This window comes from Nesoenas mayeri, assembly GCF_963082525.1.
Source record: "Nesoenas mayeri genome assembly, chromosome: 11".
In the NCBI taxonomy this organism is placed as follows: Eukaryota; Metazoa; Chordata; class Aves; order Columbiformes; family Columbidae; genus Nesoenas; species Nesoenas mayeri.
The window spans coordinates 18,035,613-18,049,417 of NC_137563.1; the positions used below are offsets into that span (position 1 = coordinate 18,035,613).

Sequence of the window (13,805 nt, forward strand, 5' to 3'; positions counted from 1 at the left end):
CTGGATATTTTAAATACATTGATACGGGCACAGGGACAAAGGTTAGAGGAAATGAAGTGTGGGGAGAGTCAGTGATTCTCACACAAAACAGGCAACTAATTCTGCCTGTTTTCAGATAATATTTATCTTTAGAAAAAAAATAAGACATAGCAGCTTCCATACATTTTTGGTCTCATTTTCTAGCTCTTGTCTTGTACTATTCCAACATTAAAAATGAGTTTGAGCAAACAAAAAATCTGTCATTTAGAAGAAATCAGTTTTTAGACAGCCTTAGTTATGCATATAATAATAACAGGCATATAGCATTCACTCTAATCCGCTATTTCTTTCCATTTAAAAGATAAACAGAACTGATAATAGCAAATTCTTTCTAACAGCAAGAACAGCAAAGATCTGGATTGGACTGTTTGTTTTTAATCTGTTCTAAAAGCTATCTAGTAATAGATAAATATGTATCACAAATGAAAGTTTGGATATATATTGCATGAAGTGCACCAAAATCGATTTTCAACCATGGCTCTTCTAACAGGCATTAATTTGGGATTGATTCACACACACTATCATGGGCATCACAGGATAAAAACGGTAGAGACTTCAGAAACAGATCAAAGGAAAAACAAATACAAAAGAACAGCCACAAGGTTCACATAGTATCAAGATATCAGTGGGCACTGCTTACAAAACCTTGTCTGGATGCCTGAAAAGGAAACAGTAATGACAGTACGATCCTACCAAAGCAGCCTCTCTCCTGGAGCAGCAGATAGCTCCTTAGACCAGGAGTAACAAGATTTTTAAAATTGTCTGAGGCCACAGATGAAATGTGTAAAGGTAAATACTATAGGGAAATACTACACCCAAAACATGAATAAAAAATTTTAGGGAAACTGGAAAGGATTGTAACTATATGCTCTTACTAGGAACATATACCAGGATTCCCCTCCCAGCATCAAAATGGAAAACCCACAAATTTTTAAATCATTCAAGAACACAGATACTTCCATGGCTGCATAACAGAATTAACTTGTAGACAAGTTAGAACAAAGCTTTACTTATCTTCATCCTCAAAAGGCAACAGGAAATTCTGCTATTGAGCATCATGACCGGAAGTCAACAGTGGCATAAGCCTACTGGAGTAGTCTGACTGCTCTCCAGTTTTAAACAACAGATCAGACATCCAGAGATGTGTATGAGCTATGGGAAGAGGCAGGCAGACAGCACATCTCTGGAACACCTGTGGCATACATAATGAAAATACTTATCTTTGCAGACAAAACAGGACAGAAAAGAAAGAAGCCATGCCAGCAGCATGCTTATATGCCCTAGGCTGAGTGCTCAAAACAACAGGTAAACTTGCAATATTCCATCTGATCCCTGAACCACTTCCAGAAGCCCAAATTACTTGCTGTGCATACAGTGGCTAAATTCTTCCTACTGTCTTACTGACGCTGCAATATCTTCTTTGTCCCTATCATATCATAGACAAGAAGTCAAAAGAAAACAGGGGGAAATAGTGACCAAGAGCAGGGCATGACTGCCTAGAGCTTGGAGACAAACAACAAACAAGAACCTGGGAAAAGCACAGCTAAGATCTATAACAATCTGTTCTTCCAACTTCCCTCTTCCACAGCTGCTCCTCAGATGGGAACCATGCACAAGCTCTGCAAAACAGAGTTGATCTATATACACAATAAATTTAGTCTTAAAAGAGAAATATAAGTCTTTTCAAATAAGCTGAAGACTAAACAGACACAAGGATGGAGGTCTCGCATGTAACACACAAAATCTCAAACACTTACATTTGAAAGGATTCCTAATTCATCTTTAGTTATAAATGTTCTGAAAGATACTTGGCATTCAGGTTTAAGTATTTACTGTATTTAGCAAAGGGCAAAGATTTATACTGCTTTTACATTTCCCTTTGATTATTTCATTTCTATATATATTTGTTAAGTAAATACGGTTCCTTTGAGCTAAAGCATAAATGTTATCCCAACACCCCTATATATGGGTAAAGAGGCATAGCTGGTTTAAAAAAGGTCATAAAGGAAATCTCTAAGAGCAAAGAATACAACTGAATTCCAGAAACAGTTTTTAAAATCCTATCAATCTTAACATTTTTATTTTGGACATCTCAACTAACTCTTAGTTACTGCTTGGTTTTAGACAGCTAGAAGTAGTTGTGAGAATCTGACTTTAATACACATTATACAATTCTTACTGCAAAGAGAAATAAGAACTAAAGTCTGCACAACCTTTGACAAAAGGTCAGTAACACTCTGGTTTACACAGCATTAAATAGTGGGAAAATGAAAAAATATCTGTATCTTCAGAAGGGCTACAACATAGATTTCACCTGAGCATGACCTCATAATCCGAAGCTCAGTGCCTTGATCAGTAACAGACAAAGCAAACTGATGGAAAACGAGAGTTTAGGCAACACTGTCTTTTTTGATTTGTGGAGCCTAAACATTTTAAAACAGAAGGGCAAGCACAGTGCTGCAAATTCATGAAAGTTATTTTTCTTGGTTACCTTTTGCAACCTGTTAGAAGTGAGTACACAGATTACCTGAGGATCTGTCACCATATTTAATCCTAACAGTTAGTTTAGGGGTTTTTTCAGTCACCTGCACTCCCTTTTCATTTAAAAAGGGCTCCTTTGAAAAAACAATCATCCGCATTTTGCTCCTCCCCACATCCCCCAGAACAAAGTCAAAAAAGCATAACATTGCTTTTTAAACATTATGTTTTTAAAGGCAAAAAGTATTCAGCTTTTAGGAAAACTTTAACAATCCTATTTGAGCTTACGGGCTTCCTGAGATAAAACATTTATTACAGTAATGGAAGCTTGGCTTTCCTGGTCTTTAACAGTGTCCCAAAACAGCTAATTCCCACCCTAGAACTGTTTCCTGACCTCTAGAAAGGGTCATCTATGTTTAACTATAGACAAAATATGCTCATGGCATTCCAAAGCTCCATGGTAAGCTCACTAAAAAGAATGCAGCAGGTTCAGTTCACATCTCAACTGAGCTTTAAAATATCCACTTCAGAAGAAGCCCTTAAGTAAGTAAACCTTTAAGTAACCCTTACCTGGGTGCCCTAAGTAGCACACGCTGATTTTTCAATAATGAGTAGATAATTCTCAAAACAGGCTACTCACCTCTCATACTGCTTCCTAATAAGTAACAGCAATGAGTAAACAAACCTCCAAGAGCAGGTTGCAATATGTAAGTAAAAGAGTCCTGAGACACCATAGAACACTCAATATCTCCCATCCAGAGCATAATATGCCTAGGTCTTAGAGTTGTGTATGTAAGAGAAAAATCAAAGGAGAAGCCTAATATTTGAAACTATACCAAGTAATCAAGCTGATTGGGAAAGACTGTCTGAAATTTCAGCTAGTGAAAACTATTTTTTTTTTTATAAAGTCTGTTTCATTTACAGCTAACAGTTCAATTAACAAGATGCAGAAACATTCATCCACTTCACACTGAAATTTTCCTCTACAAGCATCCATGTCATAATCACCATTAACTTGTTTGTGCTCCTGTTTGAAATGCCTTTCTAAGTAACATTTCCTAAGTTAATCACCTGATAATCACACATTTTATATGTAAATATCTTCTAACCATGCACAAAAAAAACCTGCAGACTCCAACTAGTTGCATTAATGAGCAAGATGTATTTAGTCCCCACATTGTGTTGGTTGGCTGTTCCTGCCTAGTTGCATAGGAAGAAAAATGAAACAATCAGAAAAGTCCACATTTTTTTGCTATATGGAATTAATCTCACTTCCATAAATCAAGAAATACCGAGATTGCATCATTCACATGTAATGACTCAGACTGTTTTAGACTAGGCGGGACCGCTGGAGGTCATCTGGTCCTAACACCTACTCGAAACCAAAATGAAGGTCATCTTTACAGTAGACACTACCATGGCAGACTGCTTGGCTCGAAGCTTTGGTCAAACACAGAAGTAAGCCAGCAAGTGCCCTTACCACTGGTTTGTTTTGTTTTGTTAGGAAGGCTACCAACAGCTGAAGAAATAACCACTGTTTATTCTCGGGACACAGACAGTGATGAATAGAAGATGGGACACAAAAGCATTTCAAAAAATCCATTGCAATGACCACAGGAATAAAGAAGTATGAGACAACACCTCTCCAAGTCCTTACAAAGCTTGAGGGAGAGAAGAACAAAAAGACAATTCTTCTCTCTACCATGAGAACAGAGGTGGAAATTTTTCACGTTATTCGTCTATTATTGAGGGGAACAAAAAATAAAATTAATCAAGATCAACCTTAGCAAGGAATCCAGGACCTTCTCTCCAATTATTGAACCTGGACTTCCAATATTGCACTGCGCCTACAAAAAGATTCTCTCACCTTTTGTTATCTTCTGCATGCTTTGCAAACCCCTCTGATAAATGTCTTTTCTGTGATTCCCTTGAGAAATACTTGGTTGAAATGGCATTGGGACAGAATGTATGTTTTTACAATTGGCAATAAAATTATGCAAGTAACTTACCTAAAAAAAAAACCCCAAAGCATTTTCCAATAGAGAGAATGCAAGTAAGCCATCTATAACAGGGCTAACATTTTTTCATACTTGTAATCAATTTTAAGTTTTTATAAGGTTAACACAATATTAACAGAAAAGATTTCTCAAGTAAGGAAAATATCTTTTATATCAGGATGATTTTCATATAACTACTCATTCAAAACAATTCACATAAAGTCACACAGTCTAGATTTAACTTGCAGTTATTAATTCTATAGCTTTTTATATCCAAATGTAAATAGATGAATAATCAAAATCTTATGTCAAGATGAAGGCCACTCTGGCTAGTCTAATACAAGTATTTGCAAGATTTTTGTACTTTCAATGAAGTTTCCAGGGCTAGAACTAAAAAAATCGTATTTCCTGACTGTCAAGATGAAGCATATCCACATATACAGGTATGGGCAATCACAGTCATCCCCTCTGACCAGTCGATTTACCATCGGCCACCTATACTCCATTAAAAAAAGAAATACAAAGAGGAATTTGAATCTAGCTGATGGTTACCCAGCATTGTTTTAAAGACTGACTGCAAGAGAAGCATCACTGCATCAGCTGTCCCACACGATAATTAAGCATACAGTAAACTCGTACAACTTTCTATTGTAGCAGGCACTCGAGAATTTGCTAACTTTTGCAAGCTAGACCTTATAAGCTAAGAACCTATATCAACAAACTCTGATTAAGATGTGATTTGATAAATGTGTCCTTTAAAACAAATGTAGCACCTGCATTCATTTTTAGGACTGAAAATATGCCTTTAGCTCATTTTCAGACTGACCTTTTTCCAGTGTGCTTGCAACCCTTTCTGAATTCCAGAAGTAGCTGTAGCAGTGCCAGCTGCATAAGACATCATGTATTCCTACCTTGCCTGTTAGACTCATCTGTTCTTATATATGATTCAGAGGTTTTTTCTGCCTTTTTTCCATATTCTGAGCTTAAAAAAAATTATTTGTGCTTCCATGTTTTGATTAAGTGTCTGGTGTTAGAGAACAGTTTACAGAATCCTAATAATATCACACAACAATTTGTACACTACTGTCAACTAATGAAGCAGAATGGGAAACTAGCAAAATACTGTGGTGGCTTAAGTTGAGCATTAGATGAACACAATTTTCAGGCCTCTTTCTCAAGCTTTGTCTAGTTTGATATAACCTAGATTTAAGGCTAGGTTACAGAAAAGTAACTCGCTGCTGCAGAGCACGGACGGTCTTGCTCCCTTCTCACCTGGTTATTGAAATCTCCATAGATTACTGGACTTTTCACAGAGCTGACCTAATTCCCTTACTCTTCCCTTTATGAGAATGGCAGGAAGAGGGGAAGCTGGGTATTTTTCACCAGCTGACGTACATAGTCAAAAGAACTCAAAGAAATACCATAGCTTATCGAAAAAAGAATGCATTTGGAACCTCCCACTTCTATGCCTGCTAAACTGTCATGTTAAGCTACGTGAGCCACCCCCAATTACCAAAGATAACTTGTGGGACTCATTCTGCTAGTAGTCAGTTGTAGAGTTTTCATATGACATCAAGAGAAGCATTCAGAAAGGTCAACTGCCTGCATGGAGATAGCCAAGTGCCGGAAGTTGCAGACAACAGCTCTCCACTGCCTTAGGTGACAGTTCTATGGCAGCCTAAGCTTATTTAAATACTAACTACTTGTATCGCATCATGTTCAGCTTGGCACCTCTGCTCACTATACAAGTCCTCTGTTTCAGCATGCTAAAGAACCAGAATAGCTTTTAGTCCATTTATCAAATTAGTTTATGTCAGATTAGAGGATACAATAAGCATTGCAGCTGGAAGAAAAAAAGGGGATGTGAGTAGCACAGCCAAGAGTTAGCGACTTACATTTCTAAAACCCTAAAGCCCAAGGTTAGTAGGTTGAGAGAGGGTCTCCTTCCCTTCTATTCCAGATGTGGTCTCACCAGGGCAGAGTATTGTGTCCAGTTTTGGGTCCCTCAGTTCCAGCAGGACAGGGAAGTGCTGGAGAGAGTCCAGCACAGGGCAACAAAGATGATCAAGGGAGTGGAGCATCTCCCTTATGAGGAAAGGCTGAGGGAGCTGGGGCTCTTGAGCTTGGAGAAGAGGAGACTGAGGGGCGACCTGATTAATGTTTACAGATATATAAAGGGTGAGTGTCAGGAGGATGGAGCCAGGCTCTTCTCGGTGACAGCCAATGATAGGACAAGGGGTAATGGGTTCCAACTGGAACACAAAAGGTTCCACTTAAATTTGAGAAGAAACTTCTTCTCAGTGAGGGTGACAGACACTGGCCCAGGCTGCCCACGGAGGTTGTGGAGTCTCCTACTCTGGAGACATTCAAAACCCGCCTGGATGCCTTCCTGTGTAACCTCATCTGGGTGTTCCTGCTCTGGAGGGAGGATTGGACTGGATGAGCTTTTGAGGTCCCTTCCTATCCCTGACATTCTGTGATTCTGTGATTCAGCTCTCACTAAAATTCTCGTGGTGTCACAAATGAAAAACGCTTGAAACTATTCCAGTAACTGTGAGCCCCAAAATAGTCATAAGTGGGAGGAAATATGATTACCAGAAAAAACTAGGATTATCTCATAAGCTGACCTGACATTTTTTTTTTCTTCTTTCCAATTTAAAGCTAAACATTTATTCTCCTGATGAAAGCTGACATTCTTTCCCAGGAGTCTGGAAACAAAACTTGAATTCCACAAATTCCGATTAATTTATTCAAACAAAGGATACTTATTACACTGGCTCTTCATATTGTATATAAATTGGAGCAAATACACTTTCTTAACTAAACTCAGAAGAAAACTAGCTGAAGTCTATTTTGCCATGCTTCCCAGATAGTAGAACAGTGAGGATTTAGACAGACATTGTTTATCTCAATTTCATTTCATCAATAGCATGAGTCGTGCAAAAGCAGATAAAGCACACCATAGTAAATGCACCCCAAGTCAGAAATCCGCTCCAAAAGACTTTAGTATGGTTACCTATGACAGTAATGAACTAGATGTCAGGACTAAAAAAAACTTGCTATGCCATGTGTTTTACATAGCTACAATGCTAACCAGACACAGATGAAGATTATCTTTTTTCCTGTGGTTATTTAATTTTGCACTGGCAAAGTTAAAACCCCAACAAGAAACAATGTGCACATTTTATCTTTAATGCTACACTGCCTCGACTAAGTTTTCCAAGTTTCTCCCTGTTTATCGCTGCTTGGGTACTCTGTTTGGAGTCACAAACCTCCAGCTCCTGTTTTAGAGCCCTCCTTTGTTGAGGCAATCACAAACAATCAGATGCAAGTAATAAGAACTAATGTAAAACCTACTCAGTAAGAAACAGATCCTGCAGGAGGAAAAAGAGCATGCTAATATGCCTACACAATTTGTGATTAATGAGATATTCCAACAAGATGCTTGTGTATTTGAAGCTACGGTAGCTTTAAATGGTGTATCTTCCTACAGTGTCCTAAATTTTTCATCCTTTAAGTATCTGAAGATGTCTTTGTCAATGTACAGGGTAAGTGAAAATGCAAACAAGAAAGATTATGCTTGTTCTTAAAATAAGCTTTGGATACGTGGGGCAAGAGGAACACCACAGCAAAGGAAAAGGTTTAGAATGCCTGTAAAAAATATACCACCCAAACCAGAACCTTAAAACTAAAATGTACACCAAGCTTTCTTCTCTTACCATTTATCCTGTACTGGGAACACTCTCTCTCTGGCCCCCAGTATTCTTGGCAGAAATGTGATGTCAGCAAACTCCAGATTTAGAAGTGTGAAAGAAGATTCACAGTTTACTGATTTTAGTACTTTGCTTGGTGTTGATCTGTTTTCTCTGCTGTATAGTCTCATACTATTACCAGAATTTGTTTTGCCACAGCTTTTCCAACTAGAGACTAACACTTTCTCTTTCCATATATTGTCAGACACAGCATATTTTGAACGCTAGTATGGGACACTAAATGCCATTACATCAGAAATTCAAATTTTGATCAACAAATAATTACGGCTCCAGTCATAAGCCTGTGATTACTACTTAGCCTATTCTTACAAAATGACAAAGACAGTCCATTCTTCCAAAAACAAGTTCATTTGCATTACTCATGTTCTGTCAATGACCTGTTTACAGCAAACATAACTCCAAAGTTAGAAAACAACATACCATCTTATGTCCAAAGCTTTGAAACTGCAGCCAAGTGAATTCCAAGAGAAACAAATTGTTTCTTTCTTAAGTAACAAACACAAAAATACACAAAACATACTAATTCATGTCAGACCACTTATCTGAAGTAAAAGAAGGTAAAGAACAGACATAGCTAAGTCAGATCTGCTTTAACCACCATTTGGTCCAAGAACTCATCTAAAACAAGCAACTGTACTGAAGGCTTATGTAAATATTTAGGTCCCAAAATAATAATAATAAAAAATATTCCTTAGTCATTAATTAAGCTTGTTTTTAAACATGTCTCTCATTCCCTGCACTTGCTGGGATATCTACCACATCCAAGGACATGGTAGGTAACAGTTGTAGCATCAGAGTAGCTGGTTAGCCCCTGCAGTTTAACTTCAAATCACAGCTAGTGGCACCTAAGGGTGTTGTCCTATTCCTCCCACAAACAGCACCTCTGTTCCTCCTGAGCCAGAGTGACACACACTGATGCAGCGAGCTGGTTCAGAGGGCTAAAGTGGAAGCAAAGCAATGCCCCTTCCTGACAGTAACATCCCCTGAACTGCTGCATGATCAGGTAGGCTTCCCTACCTCCTTTCTCCCAGTCTTCTCACAACCAGCCACATTTGCACCCCGCCCCACGCATACGCTGCTGTTCATGCAACCTGCTTGGTTTCTAACTTGACTAAGTCCTTGAACTAATTTACCAGCTAGCTAAAAAAAGTTTTCATCTCATAATGTCTTTGAAACAGTTTGCCAAAAATGTGCATTAGTGCTAGTATCAGAAGGCAACAGCAGCAAAGATTCACTGGCTCAAGCTCTTTCAGAATGACAAGCCCATGCAGAAAGCACAAATCATATATATCACCAGTTAAAGTCCTAACAAGTTCTAGAGATGACAAATATTTTGAAGGGCAATTAAGAACACTTTGTTGAAAGTTTCTTTTGGCTGTAAACAATCCCTCAGACACCACAGCATAATTAAAGCTATGAATTTATATTTTCATATTTGGACACAACAATAAAACAAAAGTAGACTTTCCCCCGCTAATTCACTAAAGTGCCGAGAAATCTGTTCTGCACTAGTTAGTGGAAGGAAAAAAATGGTAAAAGCATTCAGAAATAAGTCTTTACATCTCAATTAATAACTGACAATTTCACTGTCTTCATTTCTTGTTTATGTGCTTCACACATCTTTAGCAGTAACAAAACCTTATCCAGTCTTTTGACTAAAACAACTTCCCATTTTTATCTTATTGCATTTTTTTTGTACTACAGGTGTCAGCTGCTCACCTCATTACTTAACCCAGCCATAATACCCCAAAGACACATTCCAAAGTCTTAGATTCTATTTCACCTGAAGAAACAGTACAAACAATCCAAGTCATAAGTATTTCAGAAGCAATGAAGTACAAGATCGATTTTGTTATTCATTGTATGCCATGTAAGATGTATGTTCCAAAAGACTGAAATCAGTCAGCCGAAGTCAGCTATTCACTTCATGTTCTGCAAAGGAGAGCAAGATCATTTGTTTCTAGGATCAAAATCATTAATAAGCCTTTTTGAAGACAACTTTGCACACCTTCCATTTAACATATTTACTATTAAATAAATCTAGTCAGTAATGTTTTTCATGTCATTTCTGAAAGACAAGTTTCCTTCAAAGTGCATCAGTGTTTGTGACAGTAAGGTCAAGGAACAAGGAAGATTCCCTAATAAATTTAGAGGTATTGAGTTATTTCACCATAATTGGTTTTGTTCCCCTATAGCATAGAATGAAGATTTCTCCCAGATAAAAAGTCATCCAAAACTACCTCTATCTGCAATTCATCAAAAGTTGTCATCACACTGTTACTAAGTAGCCTTTCAGAAATAAAACCTCACTCTCAGGTTTGTCCTCAATAGATAGGTATGAATGTTTCAAGTTATTCCTTTAATAAGAATTAACCCTCTGAGAGATTAACTTGCATAGAAGAAACTTTAACAGATACATCCCAACAATGCCATTACAGAAGAGATTATTGCAAGGCCAGTCTGTTTTATATTGCTTACCACCTACCTTATCCCACTGGGAGTAACACTGGCAGTGCACATACAAATATCCATTTTTACCCACAAAACTCAAAGATCAGTATCAGACTACACATAGCAAAACTAACAGCTGCCATCTGAGCTACTGAGGCCACTGGAGCAACTATGCCACTGGTAAAAGAACAAGCCACTTCTCTAGACAGACAACAACACAACATTGCAGATCTTACCAGTGGGGGCTGACCTACATTACTAATAAAAATTTTAGTTACCACTTGCACTGTGTATTTCAAATAGACACCAACTAGCCTTAGAAGCTTTCATGAACAAATCCACTGGGAAAAATAATAGTGGTTTCTGAAAACAAACTGTTCTTAGTAAATTCACATCTAGTAAACACTCAGTGTCAAAATGTTTTTTATTCACCACTCTTCATCTCTTAAAAAGAACTGAAGTTTAACAGTTCCCATGAAAGCAAGAAATACTCCCCCTCTCTTATCAAGGGAAATCTTGGAAGTAAAAAAAAAAAACAAAACCTAAAGGAATACAGAAAGCAATCAAGCTTTGAGAGCTCTTAATAGCCAATCAAATTATAGATATAAAGGGCATTTTGTCAAGGTTCATGAACAACTAGCAAAAGGAAAAAAGACAACCTTTCTTCATTTACCTACTGTCCTCAAAATAGCATTTGCATGTTCCCTCGAGTTACCCTTCTCTCTCACAGATCATTACCAGAAAAGTATCCCCATTATTATAAGTGCAGCCTCTTCACCTGTGCTCTAATAGGTTCTCTCAGCCCATGCCACAATACTAAAAATAAATCAGCACAGCTTTACGTGCACTTCAGTAACAGTAAGCGGGAGTACTTTAGTTTTTCAACCACAGGCTGGGGAGGAGGTACAGCAAGAATTCAGAAGCCCATATCAGCTTGTTTCAGTGAAACATGCGCTTAGTTTGCCTGTAACCTTTATCCCAGTCAGTGGTAAGCTTGACAAAAATCCCATCCAAGAACTGACCCTAAAACAAGTCCTATTTAATCAAAGAGAAGCACTTAGTATGGAAGGCTGAGCTTGCTTTGTCAGGTGAGAACACGTACCTTGCTAACTGGGCACACCTTGATTCTAAGTGACCCTTTATTTAAACACATGACAAACAGATGCGCTAACAAAGTTAACTGGAACACATTAGTTTACAGTTTTCCTAATTCCTGTGCTCTGATACTAAAGACAACTTTGTAATGCAGGTACAAGGAAAAACACTGCTCACAGTCACTGCTTTTATTCAGAAGTACAGGAGCATGGAGGAAATCAGCACATCTTCTCAGTTCTCTGTGCGGTCCCTGGCCATTAGACACGGCCTAGGCTTGTCAAAGGAAGACGTCCTGCAAGAACACAAAATGGAAGACAGTAAGAATCTCTCTCCTCTTGATTACTTTATTGCAAAGTACTAGAATTTGTTATAGTCACCTCCTAACAGTCAGGTACACAGATGAGTTGAACCCTATTCCCAGGCACTAAAGAAACATGTGTAAAAACATGATTTTCTTCTCCCTGTTCTGAGCCACAAAAGGTGTATCTGCCATATTACTCCTTTACGTGCCTCACCATGAGCAACCAAAGGAAAAAAACAGTCACTGGAAAACAACACAAACATTTTCCCTGCAGCGGCACTAGCACTGACATGACACTCAAACTTCTATTTACTCAGAAGAGGGTAGTCGTAACCAAATTTTGAAATTAAAGCATTCTAGAATAGCAGTCTCTAAAGTGGGTCACACTTGCAAGACAATCCGCTAAGGTGTAAGGAAGAAAACATTTTTGTAACAGTAATTAATAATATTTTTTTAAAAGTTCCGATTTCATGTTTATCTTCTATTTTTGAGTATGTTTTATACTGTATATATCAGCACAGGAATACCCTTATATAATTGATAAATAAATAAATACACATATATTGAGGTGCACACTAACGAGCATTTTTTATTCATAGGCAAGTGCAGCCAAAACAAACTAGAGGCTACTTTTGTAGAAAGCAGAAGCTCCCTTTCTATGTGAACACAATTTTCCTTTTTCCTACCAAGCAAAAAAAGAGGATTTATATTCGTCCTGCCTTCCCTAATTTTCCTTGATGCCAATAAATCAACACTAAGTCACATAAATCTTTCTCAAAGGTTGATCTTGGGCTTCTTTCCTTTGACTATCCCTAAGATCCAGCTCTACACCTCCTCCCAGCTCTCTCCCCACGCCAATGTCGGTCAGTTTCACTTTCCCCAGCAGTGAGGACCAGCCCGGGTTCATTCAGTGCTGCTCCTCCAGAGGATGGATGGATGAATGAATGAAGGGGCCTCCCCAGACACGTGGCTCCAGGGGTTTCAATTCAAAGCCCGGGGCTCTTTTTGCCACCCCAACCATAAGAAATGTATCGTGACCTGAATGAAAGAAAACCTATTAGCAGAAAGAAGTATCAGAAAACCATATTACGATAAATGATCTGCTTGACAAGAGAATAATAAGTGAACATAATGAAACAATAAATAACTAGAGTTAAGGATCCACCGAATATTATTATTACCTCTTACCACTTCGTGGGAGCCAAAGGAAGAGAGGAGGGTTATAAGGAAGAACACAAAAAGCTAAGTACCTAGACTCTAACCAGGCTCTTTCCCTTCACCCAAGTCGGTCCCCCAGCCCACACATGGGAGGGCAGCAGCAAGTGGGCACCCGCCGGCAGGCTCGGGGCAGGCGGGGGAGCAGAGCGAAGCCCGCCGGGCCTGGTCTGGGGAAGGCCGGCCCCGGGCCACCGTCAGCGCGGCGACAGGGGCCGCTCCCTGCTGCCCACCACGGCGGGAGCTGAACACCCGCCAACCCCCTTCCCGGGCGAGGAGCGGGGGCGAGAGGAGCCCCGCGGGGCTGCGGACTGACCTGCGGAGCGCGGCTCCCCACAGGGCCCGGGGGTCGCCCGGCAGAGCTCGCGCCCCCTCAGCCCGCGCAGCCGCCTGCTGCACGCGCACGGTCGCTTTACCACTCCCCTCAACCCACACGGATCTATGCGCCACCCGCCC

At 39.2% G+C, this 13,805-nt stretch overlaps 1 protein-coding gene across 5 annotated transcripts in view; it reads right to left on the reverse strand.

The window, feature by feature from the left end:
- HMG20A (high mobility group 20A) overlaps positions 1-13,805 on the reverse strand; it is a 39,952-nt gene that overhangs the window by 25,851 nt on the left and 296 nt on the right. For 2 of the 5 annotated variants that reach the window (XM_080351034.1, XM_080351035.1), the window contains exon 2: positions 12,011-13,172. The gene's annotated coding sequence lies outside the window, so the exon portion shown is untranslated. Of the gene's footprint in view, positions 1-12,010; positions 13,800-13,805 lie in introns of those variants that run through there. The other 3 variants (XM_080351033.1, XM_080351032.1, XM_080351036.1) reach the window with 3 other exon arrangements.